The following is a 15,536-nucleotide window of genomic DNA, read 5'->3' as shown; positions in this document are numbered from 1 at the left end:
CATTTACACATTTATTGCAGTCATACTCATAATACCGTTCCTATAATAGAGAAAAGTTGCATCCAAGGCTGAAATTTAATCATTGTTCATAATTTCTCGTAGGTTTAACATTTAAAATTCTACCATCGTGGACAGTATATGGTCTTGCGTTGAAACCTACTTATATACTTTTCCTCGTTATTAATCTGGATAAACCACTCTCACTATGAGTCACGCTGGCTGTCCTAGAGATTTAATAAAAGAAGGTTAACAGTTACTCTCTTATGGAGGTTACTAAAATTTCACGACAGAACGTAGGGCGCATCCGTGACCCATCCTGTGTCTTTCTTAGGTAAACAAAGACGCTCGGCCTAATGGCAAGGCGATGATCATGCGCGCGACTTCGATATTTCGCTTTTTTGGCGCACCCTCCACAGGCAGGTTGCTAAATGGCGCCGGAGAATCCTTTACGTGAGCGGCTATGTGAGGACCGCCTTGAGGAGACAATCGTCTAAGCGATTTCCCTGGGATTATCCCCCAAGTCCCGAAAATATAGAGCGTCAACGGCCACGAGCGCATCCAGCTGGGAAATAGGTTCTGGTAACAGTGTCCAATGGCTTCTTGGCAGGACTTTTTGGAAAAATTGAGCCTGCGTCATGAGTATATAACGTCTCGTTACCCTCGTTTCTTGAGACGTCTGTTATGCATGAGAGGTCTGTATACAGACTTTATACGCATACTATAACACTAATAATCAGCTGCAATTGCTATTTACTCGCGGGATTCAGTTGCCCGCTTTTTTTTTTAAATGGATGGGGGCGGGGAGGGGGGAGTGATTAATGCTCTTATTGTACGGCATTATTGTCAGCGAAACTATTAATTCATTAACACTGGGAAAATTAACTAAACGCTAAGAATGTTTATTTGTTGACAGATATTAACTGAGAGTGGTTTGTTTTAGTTTAATTTGCACAGCTTCATTCAACGGGCAAGAGCCTGTGCTAATGACACAAAGCCATCTTGACGTCACCGTGGGCTGACGTCGCCCTAAAGAAAATGTTCTCTATAATCTTCATGACATGCTCGTGTCAGCTACGTCCTCTTTTGATAATGAATTACCAAGGGTAGCGTAAGAAAATTAGGGTAATGTATAACTTACGTAACAACTTTCAACTGATTGTATTTAGAACAATAATGAGACTACACACTTTTAGACCAACTTAAACATGGTTTACCTTTGCAAGACTTTTGGAAAATAACCGGGTTCAGTACATTGATGTCAAGAATAAATAGATAAATAAAAGGAAGAATTGAATGGTAATGCTAAGCTTAAGTTTTAAAAAAATAATAAAAATAATCGAATGTTTACAACGAACTTACCTGTTGAGTAATGGAATGCGGCCAATTTAAGCACTAGGCCTAAATTTTCATATGACAGAGCAGCAGGTATTCTAATTAAACATTTCTGCATGAGTTATTATGATCGTTGTAAAGAGTATCCTAATATTCACTCCAATTCATTATGCTTTTTCAGTCTGCTTGCTTGATACTTCATTCGAAACTGAAAGAAAGATGAACGAGTTTTATATATGAACAAGTGATGGCATAATTTTCATTAAGAGAATAAAGCTTTATTGATTAGGAAAAACAAAACAGAAAGCCTACCCACCAATTAATGTGTGTGATAAGAGAGAGAGAGAGAGAGAGAGAGAGAGAGAGAGAGAGAGAGAGAGAGAGAGAGAGAGAGAGAGAGAGAGAGAGATGGCACTCACTATCAAAATTCAGCTGCATGTTGTAATGCATTAGTGTATATCCATACCGCCAAAATGATTGCTAAGTAGTAGTACCATTATGACCCTAAGAGCAAATTACCTTCATTCTTACACACATGTACACCTACATAAACACACGCAAACACATGTGAACAAACATTCACGCAAACACAATATATACTGTACATGCCACATGCCATCGGGTACGTTGATGCTTATCTCTAGGTTGATGCCCGTTGACAAAAAGAGAGAATATCCATTGTTCTGGACACCGAGGCAGTAGCTACTCCTTAGGTCTTGAGGGAAAGGTCCATTGTTTATTATGACTGACCAGCCACTCTCTCTCTCTCTCTCTCTCTCTCTCTCTCTCTCTCTCTCTCTCTCTCTCTCTCTCTCTCTCAAGAAGCAGACAATACTACTCACATCTGGATTTGGTTTTTCACATGAGCTGCAATGGGGCCATGAGCGAAAGTATTTAGTTCATTTCATTTTACACCAACCACTCCAGCTTTAGGTTTATGAACTTCCCACCTTCTGCTGTGTTCCCGTCATCTAGAACTTTAGTGAAGGGGTGTGATCGTAAGGCAAATGGGATTGTTTTTCGCTTGGGAAAAGCTTAACATGATTTGGTCTAGTGTTCGTCTGCACTATACCTAAACACGTCACACAAAAGTCAATGACCCCTGTAGGCATGTTCTATATTGATAGCCGTTTATCTTCTGAATAATATATATTTGATATATGTAATACCTCAATTGGGTCAAGAAAAGGGAGACCTTTAATGAAAACTACCGTTCGCTCGTTGTAATCACCCAGACAGCCTCTATAAGCAGCTATTCATAGCATAACTAGCCGTTTGTTTGTTTTGGTTTGCACTTTTCGACTTGTACTTACGCTCTTTCTTATTTTAGAAATACTTATAGTCTCTCTTTTAACTCGGTTTAGGTAGGTTATTGTCGTCTTTGTAATGATTTTAAAGGTGTTTTTTTTTTTTTACATTTTTTTATGAGATTTTAAGTGATTTTGCACACTGGTGCCTTGATGGTACTATAAATATTTATATATAGTTTTCGACGCCCCATATAATGTTAACACTAATCGCGGGAGATTTTGCCTTTAATTATGATATTCAAAGATTACAATATATCTCCTCAGTGTCAAACTGACCCGTAGACATTATTATTGCAAATGTGCACACGTTCTTAAAGGTCAAGTCTAAAACATTTGTTTTTCAACTGTCTAAGTAATATTCTAACCGAACAGAAGAAAACACAACTGAACGGTAAATTATAATGCATCATGAACGAATCGTTTCGAAAAGAGGCAAGGCTCACCCTGAGCACTTACGTAGAGGCTTGGCAAGACTGGGCATTGAGATACCCTGTTGGCATCAGTGGTATACCACTGGACAGTAGCGCGGGTGATTGCGTGGTTAGCCTCAGGTGCCCCTGTGAACTCATTCAAGGTCTTTCTTTTTACCCGCCGGAGAGGGAGACTGCTTCTAGTGGACATTTTATTTGAATCCCACCAACTGTACTCTAACGTCGTGTAATGTCTCGTGTAAAGTAAGTTCTGCTTGTGTATACATACCCGCAGGTGTGATTAAACATTAAGTTGCTGTTCTATGTTATTGATATCTATTCGAAACTGGTGCAGAAATGAGATATAACCAAAAGTGGCGAGTGGGTGAAATAGTTAACGATATATTTCAGGATAGAACTAGTCAACTTTCAGGATAGAACTAGTCAACTGTAGCGTCGTTAGTAGCCAACGTGTGAATGTGCTTTGCTTTACATTCAGTCATAAAGAAACTTGACCAAGGTAGAGACCCAAGTGAACTACGAAACCTTATCTACATAAAATTCTTTCTAGACGTGCAAACGGTCTGTGATAGATTTGGACTGTTAACGTGACGACAGCCGTGACCACCGAGAAGAAAGACGAGGGAATCAATTAGTCTAAAAGGCCCCGCGAACGGAGGAAAATTCAGTGTATGGGTGACCTCGAGAAAAGTAGTAATCTTAGAAGCTCCAGATTATGCGAAGAACTTGTAGTTAACGACTTAGAAACCTTCAGACAATCTTAACCTTTATAAGTACAGGAAAATTATTTCGTTTAGCCTGAAACCAAAATAGTATTCTCGGTAAGAAAGTGAATCGTGATGAATCCATTTAAGTTTGTATCAACTATCGATAGTGTCTCTGCGTGCGAGTTAGTTAATGTTATACCTTCGCACGTGGGGTACACAGATATACTCTCGATATAATTTTGAGTGATCTACAAATATTCGACAGGCAAAGCAACACTGTTGCAAGCCCAGAAATATTACTACTTTTTGTCGTTGTCATCTCTTATGGTAGACCAGTCATTCGATTATTGACTGCCCCTGAAACCTTAGTGAAGTTGCATCGACGCTTGGTATTCCGCACTGGGTCTTTTAATTTCTTCATTATTGTCATACAACATGTCTCCTTGTGTATACGGATTTATTAGCGAAAGAAAACTGGCTTATTCTACCTAGTATTGCAACAATTAGACGCATTTTTGTCCATAAAAAGACAAACTTTAGACCGAAAGTTTAAAAACATGCTAAAAGTCTACTGGATTTGCAACGAAGTAAAGCTGAGAGAGAGGAGAAGAGAAGGAGAGACGAGAGCTCGGATGGATGAGAGAGAAGGGACGGAGAGGAGACGAGAGGAAGGAGAAGGAGAGAGAGATGGAGAGAGAAGAGAGAGAGAGAGAGAGAGAGAGAGAGAGAGAGAGAGAATGTACGCATTCAGTAAATGTTCAAAAAATATAAATAAAAGATTCGTTTCAGAAATATTCAAGTAAAAACACTCAAAAATATTTGTTAGTTACTTTAAAAAGAGGAGATGCTTACAAGTCTGAATAATCAGTTATCCAGGTACAAGGCATCAGTGAATAATAAGTTTTATGCTTTTTTTTTTATTGAACGTGATTTATTTCATCTACATAGTTTCGCTCGTTTTGTTTTTGTTTTCCACTTTTCCAGCGCAGACATTCTTTTGCATTCTATTTAGTGGAAACTTGGTCGTTGATGGGTGCTCCTAATTATACGTGGCAAATCGCGCCTTTTGAACTATGAATATTAATTGTATCTTAGGAAATTAAAACTAAAAAACCGCTGACAAATATACTAGAGAATATAAATTTCAAATTTTATTGAAAGTGTGAAAAGTCTTTTTCGGTCAGAAAGAACAATAACCAGTATTTTTTCCCAAGTGCTAGAACTTTTATCGAGTGAGCTATGTTGCTGTTATTTTATTCAAGAGATTTTGTAATGCTTATGCTCTTCTTGAATACTGATAAGTAATTACGTTCAAAAAAGTGTTTTGGTCTATATTTCAGACAATGCTGTTCCTGAGGACGTCATCATCATCTTCACGCTGTGACTGCTTACGGGAAAACACTTTATCTTTCGTCCTCAAAGTCTTGCCATATCGCGAGAGATGGACGATCTCCCATTGTCCCCGGGACAAAACATTCTCCCATTGTCCCTATTGTCACGGGGACAAGGCTTTACGGCATCGCAAGGCAGCAGCCGACCGCTCGAAAAACATCTTGCGTAAACCGCCACAGGGGAAGGTTCTCGCACACGACCGCCATCGGCAGAAAGAGGGAAGAAGAATTCTCGGTGCCCTCGGAGGGCAAACACCAGAATGAAGTCTTGCCCTTCGAAGCCATTCCCGGTCCCAGGGCTTTGCCCATCGTCGGCAACAGGTTGCTCTTCACCAGCTTTGGTGAGTGGCTGTTGATGACAGCCCTTCCACATAGGTCTAAATACGCCGGATGATTTTCTCTATTCTGTTCCTTAGGAAGACTTCGCTGTTCACCTGAGATTATTCTAAAAGGCCGTCTTAATCTGGCGTTACCTGAAGGTAGAATGAGGTGGCCATTAACAGAAATACTTACAATGAAGACACCCAAAATATCAGTGTGGAAATATATTGAAAAAAATATAAGTAAACCTGGTCGAGTCTCATTACCAGTCAATCAGTTAATAAGGATAATCGAGCGCGTACTCGAAAGCTGTCGTTTTTATATATTTCTAATTTACATTTACACTGGCATCATTCCAGATTCATATATCAGAAATAACTATTATTTTAGGAATTTTACGTCATTAAGTTTCACTAACGCCATAATTGGGTGCCATTCCTAATTCAGGGTGTTGGGTAATCTCTGGCGTGGCTCTTGCAATTGTTTTTTTTTTAATTTCTGCTATACTTGTTTCAATTGATTATTAATTACATTTAATTAAGGCAGTGGTATATATATATATATATATATATATATATATATATATATATATATATATATATATATATATATATATATATATATATATATATATATATATATATATATATATATATATATATATATATATATATATATATATAGTATATATGTATATATATATATATATATATCTATCTATATATATATATATATATATATATATATATATATGTATATATGTGTATATATGTGTATATGTGTATGTGTATATATATCTATCTATCTATATATATATATATATATATATATATATATATATATATATATATATATATATATTATTATTAACCTTAAAGAAAATGTGTCCCATTTAACCTAAACTATGGTGGTTATTGACGTCAAGAGGGAATTGTCGTTTCACTGAATAGTTAGTTAACAGCTAGAGATGTTGGACAGCAAGACTGAAGAAGGGGAATGGGGGATATAGGAAAAAAATAGTGCAGTTTAACTCCTATTATTATGGGTCTAAGGTTGGACGCTGTGAACACCTTTGGTCATGCTTTTACAGTGCAACACGTGATGTGCATTTTGGTACTAGCACCTTAATGGGTAATTGTAGGAGTAATAGCACTAGTAGCATCGTACTTATAATATTGGTGGTGGCAGTAAATTCACTTTTCGTCTCTCTTAATTAGGTGGCTATCCGTTCGAGCGATTCTGGACGACTTGCTGGAAGTTGAACGAAAAGTACGGCCCCATCGTCAGGATCTCCAAAGTAGCTTCCAAGATGAACATGGTATTCGTGTTCGATCCAGAGGATACCAGGAAGCTGTTCAAGGTAAAGAATCTACAGCAAAATTACTAGTGAAATATATATATATAAAAACTTGGATGAAGGTATATAAGTGCAGAACGCCTTGGAGACTAGGGGTGGGATGGGTCCTTTCCTTGTGGTGTTGGTGGCGGGAGGTTTGTTGACATATGACGTCACTTTCGCGCGCAAAGTCATATGTTATATAAATAAGTAATAACCGACAATGTTTGTTTGTAATTACGCATTTATTCGTGTTATCACTTATACATTAATTTATTCCTGCCTTCTAGTAGGAATTTCTTAATAAGTTTCTAAAAGCCCTGTCTATAGTGCCGTCAGTGCACCTCACGCGATGCATTGTAGGTATTACAATGCATTCATTTTACTGTACCTCCTTTCACATTCTCTTTCTTCAATCGTGCTTTCCACAACCCCTCTCCTGACAAATGTTTCCTAGTGTAACTGCTTTTAGGTTTCCCTCCTGTAACACCTTTCGGACCTTTTTGCCCTATTTCCATTTCAGTGGTGAATGAATTCTTCGTAGGTCCCATCGCCTGTTCTTATCCTTGGCCTTAATTCTATATTCTATTCCTAGTATTAAAGCTGATATGAGGTATGCCGTGTCTTTAGGTACTTTCTACTAACTGGTCGTGTATTCGCAGAGCGAGGGACCTCTACCAGTTCGACCACCACTTGACATCCTCGAGCACTACAGGAAGAGTCGACCGCACTGGTTCACTTCGGCGGGCGTTGTTCCTGGGTAAGTGAGAGTCACGGTGCTGGAATCAATCGCCCAGGAAAAGGTTAGGGCAGGAGTTTTGGGGTCACGAATTACTCGGGCAGTTTCAGACTGCGTCCAAGGATAGGTTTAGGGAAAGGCAAGTCTTTTTAGGTTATATTCCCTTTGGAATCTCTAGTAGGAGTTGCCTTCAAAGATTATATTGTATAAACCGATTTCCAATTCATTTAACCAGCCATTTTACCATCTCCGCCCTCTATTTTCTTCCAGTACATCCGAATATATATATACCATTTTTCACCAACCTATATTGTCTCTCGAAGTGCCCACGTAAAAAACACTTGAGTCATGCAGTACACTATAGTGCCATGAAAGCATTCTCCTTGTATTTTTATGTTTTTTATCTTTGTTTATTAATTTGTTAATTTGTCATTGATCTCCTTTATTGCTAACTACGATCTCGTTTGATTTCATTTAAATGAACACCATATTCTTTGGAAGCTTGAACTTTAAGTTAGCTGGCCCAGTGGGCTCGTTCCATATGATAAGTTTTCATATAAATGATGACGACAATGCATTCAAATCTTCATTTCAGCACACTCATTATTCAACCCCATTCCTTCCCTTCGTCTCAGGAATGGCCCCGAATGGCGCCGCCTTCGTTCCAGCGTCCAGATCCTCCTGAAACGAGACGTCGTGACACACTACCGCGGGAATCAGGCTGCGGTCGGTCAGGACTTCATAAAGCTCTTGCAGAGCCTGTTCCCTCTTTCTGCTTCTTCTTCTTCCGGTGGTCACGTGATTCCAGACCTCCTGCCGCTGCTCTTCCGATACACCTTAGAAGGTAGGCCTATAATGTCCCTGGAGAGCGGATCTGGAAAGCAGGTGTTTGGCTGTCGATCGAATGGCGTAGGCCTAAATTTGTATTCTTCAACCATTAATGAATTAACTTTTGACTTGTAAAATTACAATTTTTGTATTTTGATATTCAGCTTACATTTTTATAAAAAAATTTGTTTATAAACAACGGATCTCCTCTTTCTGTCTCTTCCATTACCTTCCGTTACTTTCTTTAGAATAAAAACACCTTAATTTTGAACAGTCACGTTTTCTAGTCGTTCGTTAAAAGTCTCTCATTATATTCAAATTATGATTATGACCTTTTTATCGTAAACGTTATAAGTTATCTGAAGGACAATTTGACATCAGTTGATTACCGGTACTACCTGAAGGAAAAAAAAAGACCCAAAATCTGCCAAGGTATACAAGAAGAAGAAGAGATCCCTCGTGTAATAAATGGTAGTAGTAGTAGCTATAATACTATAGTCTATAGAAAGACTCAATCGAGCATTATTAAATCTTATGACTTATGCACACAAGTAATACCAACTCATTACACGCCTTTCCTCCTAGCATCTCTCTCCCATATGGACAGAATTAGTCCGCCATGCCCCTCTTGGTTTCCAGGGGCGTGCTCTTCCCGAATCTTGGGCGTATCCTCTCTCTCTCTTCACGTAAGACTTTAAGGGTTGTTGGCTAATTGACTCCTATTTTGAAGACAATCCCTCGTCCTCCAACAGCCGTGGGCGTGGTCGCGCTAGGCGGAAGGCTCGGCTGCCTCGACACCGACGGAGAACACCTGGACAAGGGGCGTGCTATCATCTCCGCCAACGAGGAGTCTCTCCTGGTGCTGGGAGAGTCGCTTCTGAAGCTCCCGCTCCACAAGATTTTCCCCACGAAGCGCTTTCTGAGGCTGGTGGACTCCCAGGATGCAATCGTTAGGTAAAGGCGAAGCGGGACTTCAAAATCTCTCTCTCTCTCTCTCTCTCTCTCTCTCTCTCTCAAAAGTATAAGACAGTGTATAATATTTCGATATCTTATTAGAAAGTTGTAGACCTATAACCGTTATACGCCGCCAATTCAACACCAGTTATTTTTCTTTCCATATAATAATAATAATAATAATAATAATAATAATAATAATATATATAATATTAATAGTAATAATATTAATAGTAATAATGATAATGATAATGATAATGGATGATGATGATGATAATAATAATAATAATGATAATAATGATGATGATAATAACCAGGTTAGTGAGAGAGAAGTTAACCAGCCACTACAGCTCGAGGGCGGTAGATTCCTCTGCCTTTTCCCGCCAGCAGCCATTCATAGCAGCGCTGATGAGCCAGTCGAGTCTGGCCCAGAGCGACGTTCTTCTTCTTCTCGTGGAAGTCTTCCAGGGAGGCATCGATGCCGTAAGTTATGAAATGTCAAACAAACGAAGAGATTTGATGTGTTTGTCTGTATTTATTTGAAACATTGTAGAATGTACTACAGTATTGCATTAAATTCGATGTTGAAAGTGGGCAATGTTAACGTAAGGAAATAGCTAATTTCAGGTCATCTATTAGCCATGTTTTGTCATCTTTTTAGCATCTTGCGTCTAACCTTGGTAAAAGCAGGCATCATTTTTAAAAATAGATTCATACGGTCCAAGTTGGCGTAAAAATGCCAAAAAGATGATAGGTAGTGCCAGTGTTTTCGATATTAACTACGAACCAAGGCATTATGCAAACAGTATTTGTTATTTTGTAACCCTTAAAACTGAATTTTTTGTCTTTGTAAGATTTTTTAATTATATATATATATATATATATATATATATATATATATATATATATATATATATATATATATATATAATCTAATAAAAGGAGCCCACAAAGACACCAAAATATAGAGAGAATAGTACTATGTTTCAGAGACTGCTGTCTCCCTCTTCAGGTAGATGAATGAGAAAAGTTTGTTGTTGTTGTATTAAGCCAACACTTCTTGTTGGCACAGGCCTTTCCCTTGTTCGGCCCGTAGGTGATCTGAAAAGATTCTTTAGGTACATGGTTAGTTTTTTGAAATTGGAAATATCTTTAGTTGTAGAGATAGGAGTGGACAGGGGAAGGATGATGGTGTCAGTAAGAGAGGGCGATCCTGTCATATTATAGTAGAAGTTTGAATGAGTGTAAGGCTTTCGAAAATCGAAGAAGCGGTGCAGGTGGGGTTGTCCAACCCTTTACTCCATTGGGTCCCTGCGGGAGGATTTCAGTTGTAGGTCAAGTTTTTAAAAGAATGATAGTGGATGATGTGGATAGAGCCTTACAATGAGGGGATGTGATGAGGGTGATTGATTTCACTTATTAGTTTGATTACCTTGGTGGAGGTAGGTTGTAGAGCACCTGGGCATGCTCTTCTAAGTTTTCAATGATTGTCTTTGTGACTGTGGCAGCTGCATGCTCAGCATCTTGTGCAGGTACTGCATTTTGTGCTGCACCTCTTAGCTGTGCCGTTTTCTCTGCATTCCAGCAGGTAGTGAAGGAGTGGTTGCTGTGTTTCTTCTTGACAGTGTTCACATGGTCTGACACTGTTGTCCACAATTTCCCAGCAGGCTTTATATCCTAGCCTGAGTCTGTGGATGATCACAGCAAGTTTTCTTGGTGTGTGCCTGTCTATGGGAGGAGGCACTAGACCAGTCGATGTCTTATACCATCTGGCAGACGGTGAGTTCTTTTCTACCCACTCACGATGGTCTTTTAGCAATTTTTCTTTGCAGAGTGGTTTCATTGCATTCTTGACTTGTTGCAGTGCAGGTTGTATATGTATTTGCACTCTGTCAATGTGTTTTTTACTTTTGGCTAGCTCATCAGCCCTCTCATTGCCTGGAATTCCTATGTGACTGGGTATCCAGTTTAAGGTGACAGGTCTTCCTCTTTCGCTGTGCTGGTGTAGCAGTGTTTTAATTCCAGCCAGCAGTGCCTTATTTACAGAAAAGGTGGTATTTATACCAAGAGGTCCATCCACAGGCAAACCAATTTAGGTCACCCCCGCTGATAATCTTCCTTTAATCTTCTCAAGCATTTACTTGCCCAAACACATTAGCCAAATCCCTGATTAACGTCCAACAAAAGACATTTCCCAAGGACACTGGGGTTTACCAAATCCCATGCCAGGACTGTGACCAATCTTACATCGGATTTACAGGTCAGTTAGGTATGGACAACAGAACTCTGCTATTTTCAACCATATAAATGAACATAACCATAGAATAAATTGGAATTTGTCACGTGTAATTTATAGCAGCAACTGCCGGTACAAGAGTCAAATGATGGAATCGGCCTTAATAAAAGAGAGGTAGGTAATGAACATCTCAAGAGCATGGATTTCAGATAGGATCGACAAGGTTTTCATTCAACCAACGCTTAAGAAGATTAAAGGAAGATTATCAGCGGGGGTGACCTAAATTGGCTTGCCTGTGGATGGACCTTGGTATAAATACCACCTTTTCTGTAACTTTTCTCATTCATCTACCTGAAGAGGGAGACAGCAGTCTCTGAAATATAGTACTATTCTCTCTATATTTGGTGTTTTTATGGGCTCCTTTTATTAGATGGAATTCTGTTGTAACAGAACATTTTTACCAATCATAATATTAATAATATATAATAATATATTATTATATATATATATATATATAAATATTATATTATATAATTAAATATATATTATATTATATATATATATATAGATATATATATATATATATATATATATATATATATATATATATTTATTTATATTTTTTTCAGACAGCAACCACTTTAGCTTTCTGCATCCATTACCTCTCTCGAGACGAGGGAGTCCAGGCGGAACTTTACGAAGAAGTTAAGGACGTAGAACCAGGGACTCACGACTTGCAGGTACGGGAGCAATATTTTTTAAAGCCTTTTAGCTGAGAAACAATACTATTTTTAAATGTATATACAGATCATGACGTTTCTCTGAGAATTATCTGGAGGAATACATTTCCAAATGATTAATTAACTTTATTAGCAGAAAATAAAAATACTGGCATAATTTTTTTTTTATTAAAGTCTGCCGTTATAATAACTTTTCGCTGGATCTGCTGTTTTTCTGACAAGATCAGTGCTCTCCATATGGCCACCAAATGGCTCGGTGGGTCTGACGATGACAGTTTAATATCTATTTATCTGTTAAACTTCTTTCTCCTACTGAAGGGTCTAAGATACCTACGAGCGGTCCTGCAGGAGAGCCTTCAGGTTACGGCCTTCAGCTTCTGCGAACTCTCGGATTATACCGCAGGACGTTGTGTTTTCGGGATACCGAGTGCCTGCCGGGGTGAGTTGCAGATGGTATAAATAGTATACTATATATAGACATCTTTGCAGTAGGTCTATGATGACCAAACTTTTTATGTTTGCCGTAATTCCTCTTGTCACTGATGTAATAATATTGTTTCTGCCTTGGGCTGTCTAAATTTATTAATTTTTTAGTACCCGCAATCTCACGCAACGAACCAGGAGGTCCATTAACTTAGTACTAAATAAGCTTTCCCAGAGTATAACAATCACACCACGGAAAGGAAAGAGATAGAGGGAAAAAAATTAGTTCAGAGAAGCGCAGTGCAATGCAGATGGAAATAAACATTTAAATAAACACACACAACAATTTACTACTGCCAAGGTTCATTTCCTCTTTTTTTATCAATCTAATCTTTCTTCCGCCCAGACTCTGGTGTCGGCTCCACCTGTGGTCGCCTGCCACAACGAGGAAGTCTTCCCTGAACCTCACCAATTCAAACCTGAGAGGTGGTTAGCCAGGCACAAGGAAAGAGGGTCGTCTTCTTCTTCTTCTAATTCTTCTTCTTCTTCAAAGATCCACCCGTTTTCTCTGGTGCCCTTCGGGCACGGTGCCCGGATGTGTCCCGGGAGGAGGCTGGCTGAGCAGGAAATATTAATTTTGCTGATCCAGGTGAGGTTTTTTTTTATGCTTTTTCCTCTCCAGAGGTCATGATTTTGTATAAGTCAAATTTTCACCAATTACAGGATAACTGAGTCTATTTCTTATTTTACTTTTCCTTGCAGTTGGTGAAGAGCTTCAGGATAGAGGACCTAGACTCTGGAACCAAGGCTGTTGGGCAAGTTATGAGACTCAACATGATGCCCGATGCACCGATTGGCGTCAGGCTAGTGCCAAGATAACGCGCAGTGAGATTGAGCCTGTGCCAATTCGAGAGTGACTGGTGGTTCATTTCTGAGAGGAATGACTGACATCAGTTGATACTACTGGTGACAGAACTGAAGGCACACAAGCATCTACTATTAGCTTAATTTGGACGCCATTATGGGTTGCGTAAAGTTTTATATATGTTTAATAAAATTAAGGCATCGCATCTCCTTGACTTTCTCACAAAAGGGATAGACTGCAACGTCATCTGGTGTTCTGATATACCATTTGCTGAGAATATTGAATAGAAATTGGTCTACGCCATGGTGGTGCTGTATTGCAATTTCATTGTTATTGTTCGCTATTTACTGTTGACGATTTTCAGTATTATTTCAATAAAGTACGCATTATAGACAAACCCGTTATTTTTGTTATAGCTATCTTGATTATGGATATATTAAGCTAAAAGACTGTGATCGCTGGTAAAACGAATAACTTAAACGGTTAGTATTTACCGGGCGAAATTAGTTTAGAAAATAAATTGAAGAGGATACAAAATATGTGGAAATATTTCTGTGAAACTTAATTGTTCTTCACAGGTTAGTAACACAGAAAACTTATTTGCATATGGCCAGTAAACACTCAAGAATGAAGTTTTGATAATAGCTTTGGTTAGCTTTGAAATCAGAGGGGAAAAGTATTAAGCGCAAAAGAATACTTTTGTTTGGAAAGCACCCTTAAACATATTCCAGATGAATAGGAAGAAGAAGAATCTTGCGTCCCACTGTATGAAGTTCTAGGACTATTTTTATAGGTCTATGGATGAGCTGGTGCCATATGTAACTTACGGTCTATGCTTCATTCAAATCTCAATATTTAGTAGAATTTTTGGTTTTTCTACAGAATGAAACCAAATGTATATTAAACTGAGACCAAAATTCATAGAAATATGAGATGATGGGGGGAAAGGGATATGATTAAATTTGTAATATATCGAAAATGAGAGAGAGAGTATTAATATTCGTCAATACTTAGACTACTTTTTTTTCTCCAGATTTTAATTTATTATTAAATTAGCATAAACCAGATTTAGACCTGACAGCCTGAGATTAATCTGAAGAGGGGAATTTTTTTTTTTTATATTTAAAACTAAATAAAGACAAAAATCCAGAGACTTCAAAAACAACCTAAGCAAAGAGAAGTGTGATAATCGATAGATTTTTATTACAGTTAAATCAATAATGGACGATATGAATACCCCACAAATCACTGAACAATGTAGAATAAAGATAGATTTTTTATTTTACAGTTTAATCAATAATGGACGATGTGAATACCTTAATAATTGAACAGTGTCGAATAAAGATGGATGATGATATATATAAACCAGAAAATATATTTATACATATAAACATTAGAGAGAAAATATATCATTAGGATATTGAAGATCTGGAGAGACTAAAAGGGAGGCGCCGTTACATATATAACGACATCGCTTCCTTGATTACAAGTTTGACATTTTGACCCTGTTAGTGTTTCCAATTGTTCCATAGGCCTAAAACATCCTCTAGAATATATAGGCCTGTTTTTTTCTACAGTGATTCTGAGGAAAAGCATTGGCACCGGCATCTGCAATATTTTTCAATAGCCTAGGCCGGTCCCGCGAAGGTAAGTTACGTTATCCTTAGATGATGAGGAGTTAAGTTTAGGCCTAGGTATATCTAGCTACCTATAACAGGCAATATATAGGCCTGTGGTTTGCTTAGCGTGAATAGCTATTATATATGTTTGTTTTAAATTAACCATATTCAGTATCCAACGCCGTATTTTAAACTTATCCCGAGCTATAGAAGTCCTAAATTATTTTAGAAGTAGGCCTATAGCCAAGTATTGACTACCTATGCTAGGTTACTAATATTGGCTAGGCAAGGCTGGCCTATATAT

At 38.1% G+C, this 15,536-nt stretch overlaps 1 pseudogene; it reads left to right on the top strand.

The window, feature by feature from the left end:
* The first annotated feature begins 5,382 nt into the window (after window positions 1-5,382).
* Window positions 5,383-13,818, top strand: LOC135205826 (cytochrome P450 302a1, mitochondrial-like; annotated as a pseudogene).
* The last annotated feature ends 1,718 nt before the right edge of the window (window positions 13,819-15,536 follow it).

This window comes from Macrobrachium nipponense, chromosome 24 (assembly GCF_015104395.2).
Source record: "Macrobrachium nipponense isolate FS-2020 chromosome 24, ASM1510439v2, whole genome shotgun sequence".
In the NCBI taxonomy this organism is placed as follows: domain Eukaryota; kingdom Metazoa; phylum Arthropoda; class Malacostraca; order Decapoda; family Palaemonidae; genus Macrobrachium; species Macrobrachium nipponense.
Note: the sequence above shows the minus strand (reverse complement) of the source record. Positions and strands in the feature narration are given on the sequence as shown.